Raw genomic sequence first — 13898 nt, forward strand, 5'->3', positions numbered from 1 at the left:
CCACCACAAAGTCTTTTATCTAGCGGGTGCAATAGCTGGCAAAGCCCATGGAACGAACGCAGGTCTGAGATGTTCTTGGGAGGTTCCACGTCAGTGAGTGTCAAAACCTCCTCTGGATCAGGAGTCATTCCCAGTGATGAAAACAGATTTCCAAAGAAACAGAGCGTTTATTTCCTAAATTCATATTTTTCTTTGTCAAGGGTGAGGTGAGCCTACTCCAGGGTCATGCACACTCAATTGAGTGTGTTGTTGTGTTGTTCTTGATCCTGGTTGAAAACTAAAATGTCATCACTGTAGTTTAAACAGTTTGGTATGTGCTTTATGATGTAGTGTATTTCAGATTGAAATATTTCGGCAGCTGAGGAGACCCCAAAACTGAGGCTCTTGTACCTATATAGCCCTAGATGGTTAACGAACGTGGTGATGTATCTGGAGTCCTTGTTCAGTTCCAGCTGGTGGTACCCCTTGTTCAGATCTAGTTTTGAGAACACAGTGGCCCCATTGAGTAGGTGCACCATGTCGGTGATGCGAAAGGCTTGGTGGCATTCTCATAGGATGGCCTCATCTGGCCGACGCATGTCCACACATATGCAGATTTCTGTGGAGTCCTTCTTAGGTACAGGGACGATGGGGGACACCCATGACGTGAGCCCTTCAGTGGGCTCTATGATGTCTACCCCGAGAAGCTTGAAGAGTTCTTCTACTTGTTTCTGAATGCTTATTGGTATCCCTCGATAGTGTTGCGCCACAGGGGGTACCCGAGGGTCAATGTGGAGTTCAATCTGCTGTCCTTTCAGCTTTCGCAGTCCTTTAAAGAAGGCGGAAAACAGTTGCTCGATCTTTGTGGTTGGGTCAAGGTATTTTTCGGCCATAAGCATGTATAGTACATGGATGAGGTCCATGTTGATGGCAGCTTTGTAACTCGGGATGTTATTGCTTTAGGTGGGTGCTTTTAGAATGTGCATTGGGTTCTTCTTTGTTTGTGCTTTGTAGCTGCATGACACCATGAAGTATCCCTTGCGTGGTAAAGGCGTTTTCGACCCGTACAGGTAGGTGTGGACTTCTGCAGGTTGATGGCGTGAGGCCTGCAGTAGGTTATTGTATACCTATTCGCTTATGACATTTACAGTCGCTCCTGTCTCCACTAAAAATTAGGCCGCCATTTTGTTCACTTGAATCAGTAGAGTTGGGCTATGTTATTTTGCCGTCTGGTTGCCTAACGCATTCAGAAGTTCATCTGCCTGTTCTGTGTAATCATGGAATTCTTTGCGCAAAGTAACCAAATATGCCAGTTGCGGCTGGAATGCCCCAACACGCCCTCACGCAAAGCAGAAACAGTCAGGAACCTTTGTGTGGTCCACAGACACGAATACATGCACCCTTAAAAACAGTGCGTTGGGTCCCCCGCAAGCAGGTTTGTATACTGGCTATCCTGCACGGGGTACCGTAACTGTTAGAGGAACCCCCAACGACATGCGTACGATTATTTGTAACTCTGGTAAAACTCTGTAAATCTGTGTGCTGTCGAACGGAAAATCATATTGTGCCTCTTATACTGTATGAATATATGTATATTGGCCTACGCCAAGCTGCTTATAAGCCACTTGCGAGGAAATCCGCGTTGCAAGGTCTTGACCTTAGATCAGTGTAAGCCGCCATTTTAGGTCTATTCGCCATTTTACCTTCTCCTCTTTAAAGTCACCCTGTGTTCTAAGATGGTGGACAATGTCATTCCGAATGTAACATGGCCGTCTTGACCTCTGTGTACAAACTAATGTGTAACTTGCCTGCAGGCCACATGTTAGGGTCATGAACTGAAACCTTGTCCTTTGCTGACCTGTGTGTAGAGGATTACTTGCGCCAACGAAGCTAATCCGCAAACATATGTTTAACACAATCGCCCTCATTACGACCTTGGCGGAGGACCATGGTGCTATTAGCACCATGGTCCATGGCGCTAAGGTTGCAATTCCGCCATGGTGGTTGGCGGACTTACCGCCCCATTCCGACCTTGGCGGGGCGGTAAGACCCCAATCCCCATTTACCTTTCCCCATTCCCATTTTTGCCCCAAAGGGCATAATGGGAGTGGGGAAGGCGTTAATTACGCCACCGTAAATTACGGTGGCGTAATTAACTCCATGGTCCCTTAGCGCCATGGATTTTAAAACATGCTAAAAGCAAGTGTTAAATCCGCCATGGCGCTAAGGGACCTCGTACTCAGGCGGTAAGGGTCGGCGCTGTTAACGCTGGCGTAAACCCCTTACCGCCTGGGTCGTAATGAGGCCCAATGTATTTAAATACCGAAATGTGAACACTTGTTTGACTGTATTGTATAAAACTGTTTGAGAAGGCTCTACGAGAAATCCTAAGACAAACTGTTGCTATTGTAATCTGTTAGTGAATATATTAAAGGTAAACCCTAAATGTATAGATGCATGAACACGGCACAAACCCTAGATCCGTAATGTATTAACTTGGATTAACTTGGAAGTGGGTTGAACATCATGATTTCGAGGGTATAAAAAGTGTGACTATTTTAATGTACAGTCCCACTCACTGAGCACACCGAACCGAGCTGGTGTTCACTGTGTTGTACTGAGGGCCGATAGCTATCTGTTGCTTTGTCCTTTGAAACTGTTCAGTATAAAATAAAGATCTTTGTATGTTCCTTTGTAACCCGCATTTGGTGCATTTTCTTTTCGGGTACTCAGCCTCGATATCTTCTTTTTGTTTTCACAGTTGACGCCCGAATAGGGACCCTCAAGATTGATGCCGGATCGTCGAAGGTTGACACGAGCTATCGGACCGGGATCGGACGGTGTAACAAAATAAAGGGGCCCCTTTCCGAAAGAGACGCGACACCTCAGCAGCGCTGCACGACCCGATCCCTGGACGATGAGCTTGTGGTCTGCGACGGCTTATTGACGAGGGTCCACTTATCGAGGCGGGCAGATTTGCCGAAATAACCAAACACAAGGTAAAATTAGTTAGAAAAGAATCTTTGAAATGCGATCGGACCTCCTTAGGATTGATCAGGTGAGTCGTGACCCGATTCTTAAGTATCCTGATAATTTGTTTTGGTGCATTGTATCTGCAAATACAATTATTGACCAGGTAACACCAATATTTTGATAATCCTGGGAAATTGTCTACCTGCTTCAGGGCGTTATTCGGCAGTGATATGCAATCTTTGGAATTTAGCCATCCAGCACCACAGGAGAGGTCGCCGGCTTGTACTATGTACTGTAAGCATGGCATTGGTAGTATAGTGTTTAATGATATTTGGCACAGACAAACCAGACATGCTTCCGAACTTCAGTGGCCGATCAATGGTAGTTTTGAAATTCCTCGTATTGTGTATTTAGAACCCATTTTATTAAAGAAAAAGGCTAGACCTGCAGCATTCGATGATTTACAGAATTGGAAAAAAGAAGCTTTGTCACAGCTTAAGAGTAGAGTTAAACATGCGCGCCGTCATAAGACGAACGCCGAAAAGGCGTTGTTATATGACTAAGATAAACAGTCTGAGTCGGCTAGGAATATGGATAGGGCTTTCTCACTTGGCATTCAGAAAATCTATCCTTCTAAACACTTTCATGTTTCTGACAAATTTATTGATAAATTGTTAAATGAACGAAGGCCTGGTGCCACTGCGCCACCTGTGTATGTTCCTCTTCCTGCTGCTTTGCCTCTTCCTCCTGTCATTCCTGCTCTTCCTGCTGTTGTGCCTGTTGTTCCTGCTCCTCCTGTTGTTCCTCTTCCTCCAGTCGTTGTTCCTCCACCTGCTCCTGTGCCTCTTCCTATTGTACCAGTAATAGTACCTCCGCTGAACTTGCCTGCTCTTCATCTTCCAAGTGGTCCTGCACCGCTTGTAGTCGATCAGGGAGCTGGATCAAGGGTTGTCACTCGCAATACTGTACCTCCAGAGAAGAAACGTGACTTGATCACATGGGCTAAGCATTGTATAGAAAGGGATGATCGAGCTAATGTTTTTGCCACACTTTCTAATATGAACAATTTTCCTGAGAAAAATGTTTTTATTGAGGGGTTAGGGATTCACTTATGTGTAATGTGGGACAGACTAAACAATACAGATCTCCCACAAGGGTTGAGGGATCTGAACACCTTAGCGCTTTCTAGAGACACTGTGTAGAAAGTACAAGAGCATGTTGAGAGGATATTTGAGTATAGGAAGGAGTTGGAAAGGTTACAGAATGAGGATGACGATGAGGATAGTGTGTATATACAGAAACGGTTCCTTCCTAGTCGTAAATCGATATCCGAGGAATCACGAATTTGTATGAAAGATACGATTAGATGGATCTCAGACATGTCGATAACTCTAGTTGAAGTATATGACACGTATAGTCAGTATACGCCAGAAATGCAGAGGAAAGACATACAGGTAATAGTAGAGTACCTGCAGGATGAATGTGTAAAAAGAAAGATTTGTTGTCCCACAGAGTTATTGAGTATTTATAAGAGAGCTTTTTCACTTGACACTTCTTCGACTGCTTTAGCGCTCGATTTGGCTCTGTTGCTTAGTAAGCGTTCGGAGTTGCCTACTTCTCAGTTGCCTATGAAAGAGGTTCCTCTGACATATTTTCCAAAAGTTGAGATTGCGGCTAATGCTGTAGCAGGTACACCTGCTCGAGATATTCCTGCACATTATGTGTCACAGTTTGTTCACGTCCCGTTCTCAAGACAGGAAGTGAACACCATTAGACAATCTATTCCTGACATTAGGAAAAATCTGACAGGATTCTATGAAGAAATGGAGTCTGTCTTGCAATCCTCAGTATTCACCTTAGGTGATATTGATCTGTTATTTCCTGTACTCCTGCCCATAGATTTGTGGAAACAGGTTAGGACTATACATGATGTAGCAGGGTTAGGAGATACATGGGCTAACATAATTAGACTCGATGGAGAAAGGCCAGCTGGCGAGAGACCGCCTCAGGTGATACTAACTTTACCTGACAGAATCATTGCAAAATTGAAAACCATAATTCCCGAAAAGAGAATTATTTGAGACAAGCTTACGGCCTGTGTCCAAGGGAAGTCTGAGGGTGCTACCGAGTTCTTTAATCGGTTCAAACAGGTATTCTCGTATTTCAGTGGACAAGACTTAGGCACAGAGTCTGGGAAAAGATTATTTGTAGACAAATTTGTGCGTGGATTGTTGCCTGACATCCAGTCGCAAATTATGTCTTCTGAGAGTGCTTGGCAAGCGAAGTCTCAATCAGAAGTACTGCATATGGCTCAGTACTATGAGAATCGTGTCAATAATGAAAAGGACAGAGTCGAGAAGAGAAAAGGTGATTTGAAGACAAATGTTTTATTGCAGCAAATTGTTAGAAGTCCTGAAGGGGGTCGTTCGCAGATTAGAGGTCAGTATGTTCCACAAGGAAATATGCCCTTGGGTCCTGTAAACATTAATCAGTGTGCCTATTGTAGGCAAGAGGGTCATTGGCGTGCACAATGCCCGATCCTTCGACAAAGGTTAAATAATGCATTTGGAAATATGGGTAGACGATCCAGAGGTCGCCCGGGTGTAGGGGGCCCTGGTAGAGGTCAGTTTGCACAGGATCCACAACAACCTTTTTTGCAGGATAATCAGGTACCAAATGTGGATACGAGAAACATATTCAATCATCCTTCTGCCGCTTACCTCTCTGAAGAACTTCCTTTTGACGATATTCTGTTTCGTTAGGATTGCCCGAAGCAGGGTTTAGAACCTATGCCTATTCCCGTTAATCAGAAAGGTCACTAGGTTGAGATGACAGTGGGAAATAGAAAACATCTATTCTTGATAGATACAGGGGCACAGAAGTGTGCCATTGATCATTCGCGGGTTCCAAACATTCCACTGTCAGGGCAAACCAATGTTTCTGTAAGGTTTTATGGCACACCAGTTGTTTGTCCAGTTTCTTCACCGGTACCTATTTCTTTGGGTCCCTTTATGGACCACTGTCCATTCCTTTTGACTTCGAATTGTGGAGAGAATTTGCTGGGGTTGAATCTGTTGAAAGAATTAAATGCGGTAATTCATTGTTCTTCTGACGGAGTCCGTTTGACGATTTCCCCACAGCAACTTTCTGTCTCTCAATTCTTGACTAGACCTTTGCCGCTAGAATTCAGTGATGTACCAGAGAGTTTATGGGCAATTGACAACAATGATGTCAGTGTTTTACAGATCGAACCTGTTAAAATAGTCTTGAAACATGGAGTAAAGCTGCCACGTATTCCAAAATATAAGATTTCAGTTAAGGGTGAACAAGCTTTGAAATGCATTGTTTCCGATTTTGTGCATCGACGGGTGATTGAGGAAATTACAGGTAGTTTGTGCAATAGTCCAATTTTGCCCATGTACAAAAAAGGCGATAATGCAATTCCTTTTCGTTTGATAATTGATGTGCGTGCCATCAATAAGGTTGTCGCTCCGCAATTTCCAATTGTGCCTGATGTGGCGACAATATTAACTATGATTCCGGCTTCAGCTACTTACTTTAGTGTTGTGGATCTGAAGAATGCTTTCTTTAGTATTCCTATACACAAGGACAGTAGATACTTGTTCGCGTTCACCTTGGGGGGACGCTCGTTTACCTTCACCCGTGCACCGCAAGGTTACACGGAAAGTCCTAGCATCTACAGTAGGGCTTTGAAAGAACAGCTTGATACCATTGAATTGCCCTCTACTTGTACACTGCTTCAGTATGTTGATGACTTGCTTTTGGCTGCCGATTCTGAGAGCGCTTGTAAGGAGGGTACTGTGTTATTACTTATACACCTGGCTAAACATGGACACAAAGCTTCGCTTAAAAAGTTTCAATATTGTTGTCAGGAGGTCGCCTATTTAGGCTATCTCCTGTCAAAGGAGGGAAGAAGATTGACACCTGAACGGATAAAACTAATTTCTGGCATGTCTGTCCCAAATACACAGAGGGAAGTTAGAGCCTTGATAGGTATGGCTTGCTACTGTAGGTTGTGGATCCCGAACTTCTCCTTAATGATTAAGCCGATTAATGATTAAGCCGATGTTGGCTCTGATGAAGAAGGGCATTTCTTCGCCATTGCCATGGAACATGCAGCACCAGCAAGTATTTGATCTGTTCAAAGACTGCATTGTGGTCTTCACCGGTTTTTGGCACACCAAACTATGAAAAGGCCTTTGTGTTGTTTGTGCATGAATGTGATGGATGTGCTTTGGCTGTATTAACGTAGGAACATTGAGGGAAGAATAGGCCATGCGGTTACTTTTCTTCCGCCCTTGATCCTGTAGCATGCGCTTTGCCAAGATGTTTGCGAGCTGTCGCTGCTGCTGCTGCGTCTGTAAAGCAGAGTGACGGAATGGTCCTATGGCATCCTCTAACCCTGATGGTGCCTCATCTGTGGATGTTATATTGAACAGAACTCAAACGCAACACCTCACTTCCGCACGGTTGACGAGATATGAATTGATCTTGTTTGCTCCCCACATACAAATCAAGAGATGTTGTGTTCTTAATCCGGCTGAACTCTTACCTTTCCCTCAAGGTACTGTTTGCAGTGACGAAGAGTCACATGATTGTCTGTACACTACCGAACAAGAGACAAAGGGTAGAATTGACCTAAAAGACACTCCTTTGAATAATCCACAAGGGGAGCTGTTTTGTGATGGCTCCTGCTTCAAACTTTCGGATTGGTACATCCACAGCTGCTTATGCAATCACCACATTAAGCACGGTTGTGGAAACCAAGAGAATCATGCATAACTCCGCGCAGGCCGCAGAGATTATAGCATTGACCCGAGCTTGTGAACTTTCCAAAGGGCTTACTGTGAACATATATACTGACAGTCAGTATGCCTTTGGGGTAGTTCACAACTTTGGTAGACTTTGGTCAGAAAGAGGGTTCTTAACTTCACATGGTACAAAGATTCAGCATGGCTCCCTAATAGTACAACTGCTCTCAGCGCTTGCCCTTCCCACTCAGTTAGCAGTCGTGTAGCACTTCGAAAGATTGTAGACGATCTAGGAAAAGGGAACGCTTTCGCTGATCAGATAGCTAAACAGACTGCCACCAACCTTTTCACAGATAAGTACATTTCAAGGGAGACCGTAAATGCCTATGTAATGAATGAGGGTGTTGACTGTGTAAAGGACATCCAAGCCGATGCCACATTAGAAGAATCCAAGAGATGGGAAGAGGGCTTGGTGAAACTCAATTATGAGGGGTATAGGGTGGATGTAGTTGAAGGAAAATGGCTACTTCCTGACGCATACCTAATGATGATGGTCATCATGGCTCATGGCCCTACCCATATATGTGCCCGGAAGCTTACACAAATGTTGGAGAAAGTTTGGGCAAATGACAACATTTCTAAAATAGCTGAGCGTTATGTTCAGAATTGCATAATCTGTTTGCAGCACAATGTGGGAAAGGGAACATCAACTCCCAGGGGACGTTTTGGTCCACCTTCTGTACCCTTTGGAACGGTGTAATAACCGGAAATGTGTGTTAGTTGTGCTCTGCGCTTTCACCAAATGGGTTGAGGCTTTTCCTGTTAAAGACGCTACAGCCATGACTACTGCAAAAACTATGTTAAAAGAGTATTTTCCTAGGTTTGGGCTACCTAGAGTCATCTGGTCGAACAATGGTCCACATTTTGTTGCTGCTGTAATTCTGCAGATATGTAGGGCTTTGCAAATCGACAAACGGTTCCATTCGGCCAGATACGCTCAGAGTGCCGGATTAGTAGAAAGACACAACGGCATCATCAAAAACAAGCTCGCTAAGATGTGTGCCGGCACCAAACTAATATGGCCGGACGCCTTACCGATCGAGTTGCTAGCTATGGGTACAACCCCTCAAACTAAGACTGGGCTCTCTCCATTTGAGGTGGTAATGGGGAGACCTGCCAATATCTGGAACCTTCCAAAATGTCGGTCTTTGAAAAATGTCGACTAGTACTTCTTTCAGATTACTGTAGTCAGTTGACTAAAAACCTGTATTTGATTTATCACCAGGTGCAAGAGGCTTTACCTGTATGATATGAGGGCCCAGGTCACATTATTCAGCCTGGTGACTGGGTGTTAACGAAGGCATTTGAGCGATCCTCTTGCCTTGCACCTCTGTGGCGGGGCCCTTTTCAGGTCCTGCTGGTCACAAAGACGGCGGTGCGCGTCGCAGGCAGAATAAATTGGATCCACGCGACGCATGTCAAGAGGCTTCCACACCCGGTGCCATACGATACAGAAGAAAGATAACCCCTCACCAATACTGCACCCAACGATCCCGAAGTAGTAAACAATAACGAGAGTGCATCAGGGTCTCTGTCTGAGCCCTTGAGGCCTGGGGAATCAGCCATTTTGTATCCACACTCTCCAAAAGTTTTGTTTCCGAAACTGTTGTTCCAGATCTTGCATCTTCACTTGCTCTTGATACGTCGCTTCCAACGGGAAGTGATGACACATTGTTCTCGGATCAATCAGTACCGGGGGCAACGAGGTACAATTTGCGTCCAAGAAAATAGACTTACGGCACGGTTCAACATCATTGAGGGCTTGCTTTTGCCCAAGTAATTGTTTGAAAAAGGGGATTCTGTTGGCTAGGATTATGGAAGGACTAAGAAGTCGCTCGGATAGGAGGTCGCCAGCAAAAAAACATTGGGGTTTTTTGTTTGAAGACTGCAATGCCTGCAACCGCTACTGCTCGTACAAGACTGATAAATGATCATGTGACTAGCAGTGAGAATGGACAAACTGTTTGGGCCCCGAAAACGTACTGCTGTCTTGTCATAATGTTAATTGGTTTTATAATGGTAACTGTGTTAAGCTTTTGGTACCTGGAAGAAGTGCATCCATTCGAAACCTTGTCACCAACTGAAAATGTACCCACTGTCTCTACTCCTTTCGTGCATCTGCATACTTTATCTCCTAGAGACTCTCAGCATAGACAGAGATACTACAATAATACATTGTTACTTATCATGAATGCTACACATGCCATTTTTAATAAGTCCAACTGTTGGGTCTGTTCGCATTTACCGCAACACGGGGATAAGGGGCTAGGTTGGTATATTCATCCTTTACCTTTGACAACTGCTTGTTGTGCGTATCTTAGAGAACTATTCTTTGGCCGATGGAACGATAGCATTTCGGGGAACTTGGATGGTACTAATTTGAATAGTTTTGAGAAACGTGTTTTTATGCCCTTGGGATGCTCGCTTTTCGCAAATAGGAGCAAGCTCAACGTTGCTTCGATTAGGCCTTCTGATAGACTGTCTCGTCCTTTTCAGTCTTTGATTTCTTTCAAGATGGCTCCTATAGGCAATAAGGATGCCATGCATCCTTCTTACACTGTTAACCATAGCCCCGATTCAGTTTCTTTCTGCATACAGAGGAATGATAGTCAATGGGAAATTTTAAAGGTTGTGCCAATGTTGCGAATTCGACTGGGGAAGACAGACCTTTGTATGTAGGCGAACCTGTCTACTTTGTTTGCGGTAATGTAGCATTTCCATGGTTACCCAGGGATTGGCAGGGAACTTGTTATTTAGGCATCCTGTTACCCGGGGTATTCATAGCCAGTACTGTAGAGGTTTTAAAGGCTTGTCCACGACGGGACGAGGATGGTGACACTCCAGCACAGGTTCTGGGAGATGTAGCGAAATCCTTCGTGCCATTTTGGGGACAAATAGAGAACTCTGAAGACATCAGGAGACTGGCGAGAGTACTGGAGAGAACCATCAACCGGACCACAGACATACTCTATAATATGACATTAGAACAGAAAGCAATAAGATTAGTAGCACTTCCGAACCGGATGGCATTAGATGTCATTCCGGCTGAACGTGGTGGAGTGTGTAAATTGGTGGGGTCCGCTTGCTGTGTTTTCATGCCATATTCCTCCCCAACTATCTTCAAGGCAATACAGAATCTGCACGTCCTTAGTTCAGAAGTGCATTTTCCCGAGGGAAACTGAGATCTTAGCGCTTGGTTCTGGGACTTCTCGAAATCTTGGGGTTGGAAAGTGCTTTCGGTCTTACTGATTATTTTGGGAATTCTGTTGCTTCTTTGTTGCTGTATACAGTGTTTACCTAATATATGTTCGATGCTAGGGGGATGTTGCGCACAGGCGATAGATACAATAGGACACAAGGTATAGGCCCCAGATAAGAGTTCCAAACAGTATGTGCTGGAAGAGATTGTGATAACCAATCTATTGGCAATAGATATTTCTGACAGTGATTCAGGATGTATGCATGTTGAGACGTGGAGTTGTTCGTAAAGTGACCAGAAGTAGTTTAGTGCTTGGCATAGGCCAAAAGGAGGGTTTGTCGAACGGGAAATCATATTGTGCCTCCTATACTGTATGAATATATGTATATTGGCCTACGCCGGGCTGCTTATAAGCCACTTGCGAGGAAATCCGCGTTGCAAGGTCTTGACCTTAGATCAGTGTAAGCTGCCATTTTAGGTCTATCTGCCATTTTAGGTTCTCCTCTTTAAAGTCACCCTGTGTTCTAAGATGGTGGACAATGTCGATCTGAATGTAACATGGCCGTCTTGACCTCTGTGTACAAACTAATGTGTAAATTGCCTGCAGGCCACAAGTTAGGGTCATGAACTGAAACCTTGTCCTTCGCTGACCTGTGTGTAGAGGATTACTTGCGCCAACGAAGCTAATCGGCGAGCATATGTTAAACACAATTCAAATACCGAAATGTGAACACTTGTTTGACTGCATTGTATAAAACTGTTTGAGAAGGCTCTATGAGAAATCCTAAGACAAACTGTTGTTATTGTAATCTGTTAGTGAATATATTAAAGGTAAACCCTAAATGTATAGATGCATGAACTCGGCATGAACCCTATATCCGTAATGTATTAACTTGTATTAACTTGAAAGTGGGTTCAACATCATGATTTCGAGGGTATAAAAATTGTGACTATTTTAATGTACAGTCCCACTCACTGAGCACACCGAACCGAGCTGGAGTTTGCTGTGTTGTACTGAGGGCCGATAGCTATCTGTTGCTTTGTCCTTTACAACTGTTCAGTATAAAATAAAGATCTTTGTATGTTCCTTTGTAACCCACGTTTGGTGCATTTCCTTTTGGGGTACTCAGCCTCGATATTTTCTTTTTGTTTTCACAGTGCATAGCCCTGTAAACCATTGGTGCGCTCCACTACACTGCATACGCGCACCCCTAAATTAGTACGGATCCCCTGCTGTATACACACACCCCTAAATCCGACACCCGATCTTACCTCTGTGCAGTGATTCCTATGCACAAGTGTCTGCACGCTGTGTCTGGGCAGATCGAATGAGGGCTTTGCATGGCAATTTCTCTGCAGAGAGGTTGCACGGTCGGATCCATGAATACGTATCGTTCCGCGCAACAGTGGGCATGCAATGGCCTGCCTGCGGGCCTTCCTTCATAATACCCACATTTTCCCTTGTTTTCCCTCATTTTACGAGTTCCAGCCCCTTCCCTGCCCTCTGCGCAAGCCACACCCACACTCTGTGTGGTGTCCCACGCAAGGCACTTGGCTGCACGCAGAGATGTGCCAAGGCTGCGCAAAGTCCCTGCAAAGTACGAAAAAGTGCTGCACTGACAATTCCATGAATCAACATATGGAATTTCACACGCAGTTCGGCGCGCAAACTCACAACTTTCCGTGTAGATAATTCCATGAATCGGGCTCTGGATTGCGATGCATTCATCCTGAAAGACATTTTATTTTTTTTTTAAATGCTGCACAGCACACATAAAGTTAGTAGCACATATCATGGCACATCTGATGTGATGTTCACTTTTCATGCACAAATGTCAAATGCATCACGATGCATGACAAATTTGGATATTACATCAGGTGCACCCAAGACATGCACATTTCCCCTCAAAATCCTTCAGAAGAAAGAAACTGCCTCCAAACGCCTGCAAGTCATCTTTGGATCATCTGAGAAGCGGCAGAGTGATCAGCTCAGGAGCATACACAGGAGCATACAAGGGTCCCTAAGGGTGAGCAGGGCAGTCAGGATGCAGAGATGGCACAGACCAAGAACCTCACACAGGCAGAGCTGGACATGGCAGAAGATCAGGATACTCTCAACCAGCTTCATGGCCAATGGGCAAGCATCGCCATTAAAGAATACTTCCTGAATGGACCTATCAAGCTACATTAATGTCCATTGTGTTGCTTATCTGATCGGAAAGTGAAGAGATAAAAAGGTTGGATGGGTCTAAAAAGGTGCACAACGGGATATCTGACAGACCAAAGAGATCATGCTAGCAGCACATGGGGTGGACCAGCCACCCAAAGTAGCATGAAACTCGTAAAGGAGGCTGTGGCAGGGATGCTCCGTACTACAGGTGCAGTGCCCATCTGTGTAACTGACAAATCGGAGCAAGAATGCTGCGGGCATCTCAAAAACTCCTTTTGTCTTGTCTTAAGTATTTATTAATTTGTTAGGCACGTTCACCAAAGCACTGTAAATAAATAGGTTGTTATAAAAGTATAAATAAACAAATTGGTAAATAAAAGAAATGAAGATACGTTAGAGAGGGGAATATTTTCAGGTGTGAATGGAATAAAGAGTAGGTGGGGATGGATCTGATGTAGAGAAGCAAAGAGTCCCATTGTTAAGGGGTCAACCCTGAAAATGAATGGAAAGGAGATTCGGCTCAGCGTGGCTTAGCGACTTTTAGTAGAAACTGGGATTGAGACCGCAGGGAGCGGGTGGGGACGTAAAGAGAAATAAAGGGACAGAGTTAGGGTGGAGAATGACCATGAAGAACTTTGAAAGTGATGTAAAGGAAGTGAAACAATAAATGAGGCTCAGAGGATAGTCAGAAGAGGAGGTGAAGAGGGGGAAGGATAGAAGTATGTGAGAAATACCACAAGGAGTG

Source organism: Ambystoma mexicanum, chromosome 2q, assembly GCF_040938575.1.
Source record: "Ambystoma mexicanum isolate Mex_15411 chromosome 2q, UKY_AmexF1_1, whole genome shotgun sequence".
NCBI lineage: Eukaryota > Metazoa > Chordata > Amphibia > Caudata > Ambystomatidae > Ambystoma > Ambystoma mexicanum.